The sequence below is a fragment of the Penaeus vannamei genome, chromosome 3 (genome assembly GCF_042767895.1).
Source record: "Penaeus vannamei isolate JL-2024 chromosome 3, ASM4276789v1, whole genome shotgun sequence".
In the NCBI taxonomy this organism is placed as follows: domain Eukaryota; kingdom Metazoa; phylum Arthropoda; class Malacostraca; order Decapoda; family Penaeidae; genus Penaeus; species Penaeus vannamei.
The window spans coordinates 52,835,899-52,840,898 of NC_091551.1; the positions used below are offsets into that span (position 1 = coordinate 52,835,899).

Genomic DNA, 5,000 nt, shown 5'->3' on the forward strand with positions numbered 1-5,000 from the left:
ATTTTATTTGTTGATTTACTTTGTTATTGAACCTTAAAAAGGGTATATGTTATACCTTGTTAATATTTGTATCCAGTCATGTGCTCTATTATTATGGGCTGCATCATTTTTGGATATATGTATGTAGGGAAACAATACATAATGCTCATGTATTATTTTTCATATTAGTGGTTCAAAAAAGGAAAGATGCTGGATTAGGTTAGTAGTATAAATACTTACAGGATTTACAATGATGCAAGTACCAGATTTCTGATCTTTTCCTTCTTTGAAACTTAAGCTCTAAGATTAATAATTATCTACGGATTGGTTAAGGGAGTTAACAGAAAGAGAAAAATCATGATTACAGGTTACACAAGCTCATACCCTTGGTGACCTGAACAAGTATAATGTAAGATAAAAGAAGATCATTTGAGTTTGTCTTTGCTGCTGCAATGGAAGGAATGATATATCTTTTTTTACCAATATGGTGCTATGGTCATCCCTTGTGCATGACCCATTCCAGACTTTTTAGAAAGGACCAGATACAGCCCTAGTCATCTCAGGATGTTCATAGTTGATGGCTGTGTAAGAGAAATAGAGGCATTTTATACACAGTAGCAGGCATATGAGGAGGGACATACTTTTTTTTGCAGTATGGAGGTAAAAAAAGAGCATAGTTTTCACCAATATGGAGGTGAAAACTATGGAAAAAGCAGTAGGGTTTTGTTTGCAAACACTGGACAGAGGCTCTTGATGGATTATAGAAATTCAAACCAGCTCAGTGTAAGCCTGCCATGATTTTTAATGGGAAATCAATCTGTAAGGTCCAATTTACAGAATGGTTAACAACCTGATGAGTAGATGTACAGAAAGAATTGCTTCTTGGTTATTCTTAATAGTGTATGAATTAGATGTGATAAGTCATAACTATGTTTGAATACATGAGAGAGCACATAGAGCTAGGATGGATTTCCATATATTTTTTGCATGAGAACAGTTTTTCCATTCTATACCACACTGCCATTCTCAGCTCCTGTAATGAATGCATTTCCCTTTGTTGCAGAATCTCAAATCAACTATTTCTTTCCTGCTTGTAATGATGTTCATCATATATAAAGCCAAGTTTATAATTTTGCTAACTAATAGCACACTACATTTGTTTATATATCCTGATATGCTCCAGATTTTGCATATGAATCAGGAGTTCTAATAAATAATTGTTGTCTTGAATCGCTCAGGTGTATTCACTCTATATCTTATAAACTTGTTATTCTACGTCTTATTCTTTTTTTTATGTAAAAGCCTTAAAAATTCTTGTTACTTTCATGTATGTGTTATTTGCTTTTTAATGGATTTGGAATTGGGAATATTTTTTGATAACTTCAGAAATTTTATTGGAGTTCCCTAAGTGAATACTTAAAGCGAAATTTAACTACTAATTTCTTCCTTGGACCATGTATACATTTTGTAAAAAGATGATAAAACTATGAAGATGATAGTAATTACTTCTTAAAATATTTCTGTAATTAAGTGTGACTTTTGTGATTGTAAATGAAATCACTACATTTTGATATTTTGATATACAAAGTAAGGAATATTTTTAGCATTAGATAAAGGAAGTAGGTTTACTTCAATGCTTCTATGGTTTTAAAACTGCATTCAGGTTGTTTGTACAGTATGCAGCAGCTTCAAAGAATGCATGGTTCAAAATTTATTATGCCTTGTATTCCATAACCCATTGTGCTTCCTTTTTTTTTTTTTTTTTTTTTTACAATAGTTCATGATTTTGATTGATTGCAGAAATTGGTAGACAAGGAAACTCCTTGTTACTTTTTTTTCAAGTAGAGTGATTTATATGCACGTTATGCTTATTCTAAAGCATTTTTGTACAATACAGTACTTCAGATGAATATATAAATGACTATGCATTTACTGTAGTTGTTGCTATACTCTTGTGGTATATATTTTGGGCTGTGTGTGGGTGTAACAACCTGTGATTATTAGTAAATTGACAAAGAGATACTCAGAATGTTTTTTTTTTATGATTCTACTAATTTGATTCAGGAGTCATCTGTAGAATTCATAAATTAAGAGAACCTAAAACATGCTGAATTTTACACTTAGCCTAATGTAAAAAAAAATGGAAGAACATAACTTGAGATTACTTGCATTTAATTGATCAGTCAATAATCAAGAGAATTGCCAAGTCAACATTTGAAGAGAACACACACATACAAGCAATTGCACACATATTCACACACTCATTCTCTCTCTCTGTCTCTGTCTGTCTCTGTCTCTGTCTCTGTCTCTGTCTCTGTCTCTGTCTCTGTCTCTGTCTCTGTCTCTGTCTCTGTCTCTGTCTCTGTCTCTCTCTCTCTCTCTGTCTCTGTCTCTGTCTCTGTCTCTGTCTCTGTCTCTGTCTCTGTCTCTGTCTCTGTCTCTGTCTCTGTCTCTGTCTCTGTCTCTGTCTCTGTCTCTGTCTCTGTCTCTGTCTCTGTCTCTGTCTCTGTCTCTGTCTCTGTCTTTGTCTCTGTCTCTGTCTCTGTCTCTGTCTCTGTCTCTGTCTCTGTCTCTGTCTCTGTCTCTCTCTCTCTCTCTAACTCTTTCTCTCTAACTCTATCTCTCTAACTCTATCTCTCTAACTCTATCTTTCTAACTCTATCTCTCTAACTCTATCTCTCTAACTCTATCTCTCTAACTCTATCTCTCTAACTCTATCTCTCTAACTCTATCTCTGGCTCTGGCTCTGGTTCTGTCTTTCTCTGCTTTCTTGTAATGTAGACTCTTATCCTGGCATTTGTCACAGGACCAAGTCACTTTCTAGATATTACCATGGTGTTCTCTAGTGTATGTTCAGTAAGTATTTTTCCTTGCTTTGGGGGAAATGGTATCATGAAATGGCACCATGTCACTTGTGTTTTAAGGAAGAGCAGTCAGATTGGCCTCATAATCATAATTGATTAGTTTTGATCAACATACCAATGAATAGATCACTATATAGTTAGTGGTATGACTAGTTGATTCATATGTAAGTTCAGCAAATTTGCATGCAGTTTCTTTGATAATACAAATGAAAGATAGGATTTAACATTATAACAGTCTGACATGCTTGAACAAAAGCACTTTCGTGGTATAGAATATTTTTGCATGTTCATCTGTTGTGTATTGCCTTTAGCAAGGTATAATATGCAAAGATTAGTAGTTCATTTTTAAAAAATCATGATATACAGAAAATGTTTTTAATTATGATGCTCATGTCACCACCTACAAACTTGATGTTTTTATTTCTGAAAATGAATTTTACAGTTATGTATCATCAGGAAAATTCATTTTCAGCATGGCAGGGAAAAAGATTGCAATGTTCCTGCTAACATATTTAGCATCATATTTTGTTTTGAGATTCTTAAGGTTGCTACAGATTTTTAGTAATAGAAAAATTACATGAAAGATTCTTGTACTTACCATCTTTTGATAATAAGTTTGTGTCTAGTTATGAAGAAGTCTCTTTTTATATTATTTGTATACATTTCTATACAGTTTTTCAGATTTTTTATGAGGTAGACATTTTTAAAATTGAATCCATTTATGACATGTTTATTCACATTTAGAACATTTGTTATAGATTTACTACACAATAGTATTTACTCGTAAAAGCAGAAACACAAGGGTATGTCTGCCCTGTTTTTATTGTAAAAAAAAATTGTAAATAAAATTATTATCATCAGAGTATGTGTACTATGTAGACTTGCAGCTTTGTTGTTATTGATATTATTTAATGATATTAACATTTAATGACTGATAAAGATAGGAAAAGGAACTTCTTTTTACATAATTTCTATCATTCAGAGAACAGACTATCTCCCTATTTGGTATAGTCAGTAGTAACTAGACAGTTTTCCATTAAGATTTGCTAAACATTTTTCTTTTTAAGATTTGCCAGTTTGGTCTGCATTTATTGATTTTTTTTTTTTTTTTTTAATTATTTTTTTTACATGTATGTCAGTTATTTGTCATATCAGCTCTCTCAGATGACCTAGATATTTCAGTATTCTGGTGCTTTCATATTATATTTGTTTACCATATTATTGCTATATACAATAAATTTTTTAAATAAGTATATTTTCTTATTTTACACTCTTAAACTGTACCAGGCAATACATTATTAGCACCGTGGAGTGCCGGGCAGTATTTAGTATGAAATTTAAGAGAAAAAGAGACAAATAATGCATTTATAGCTAAAGGGCAGTACATATTCAGCCATTACAATGACTTAGTAGTTCACAGCCCCAATAGCAACCATTACAGAATAACAAAATGATTGATATTTTTTTACCAAAAACAATGAAATTGTTTGGCTCGCCCGGGGACCCATCATGTGTGTAAAGGTAATCCGGTCCACAGGGCGTGGAATGGTTCAGTTTAGGAAAATTTTAACTCATTCAATGCTAAACAAGGCTGACACTGAATCAGACACATGAGTCTGGGACTCCATTTGAGACTTACTTAGTCTTTATTTACCAGTCTATTGATGTGATATGGAAGAGTGAGAGAGAGAGAGAGACCGAGGAAAAAAGAGAGACAGAAGGAACTTCGGGTGATTTCATTGGATGCAATGCTCTTGTGGTCATAGACAATACTGCAGACAGGCAATGGGTTGGTGTTCCAGCTGAAATGGTTTCCTGCAAGGTTTACCAAAAACAATTTCATTGTTTTTGGTAAAGAAAAAAAAAATATATATATTCATTTATACAAATATATATATATATATATATATATATATATATATATATATATATATGAATTATATACATATATATGTATATATATTTATATACATACATATATATTACAAATATGGACCTAATAATTTGTGTGTTTGCGTTTATATGTATGCCTATGTGGGGGGAGGGGTTGGATATGAGGGTTTGTGTGAGTGTGTAGTAGGTGTTGGACAGTGGGTACGTGTGTTCGTACCTGATTGTTATTACCTATTGTTTAAGGATGTCCACAACATTTAAAGT

The 5,000-nt window shown here is 32.6% G+C and overlaps 1 protein-coding gene across 8 annotated transcripts in view; it reads left to right on the forward strand.

Annotated features, from left to right (window-relative positions):
* LOC113816358 (arrestin domain-containing protein 3) overlaps window positions 1–2,001 on the forward strand; it is a 22,147-nt gene extending 20,146 nt beyond the window's left edge. For all 8 annotated transcript variants that reach the window (XM_027368413.2, XM_027368411.2, XM_027368415.2 and 5 more), the window contains one exon: window positions 1–2,001. This exon is cut by the window's left edge and continues 351 nt beyond it. The gene's annotated coding sequence lies outside the window, so the exon portion shown is untranslated.
* Window positions 2,002–5,000: the final 2,999 nt, after the last annotated feature.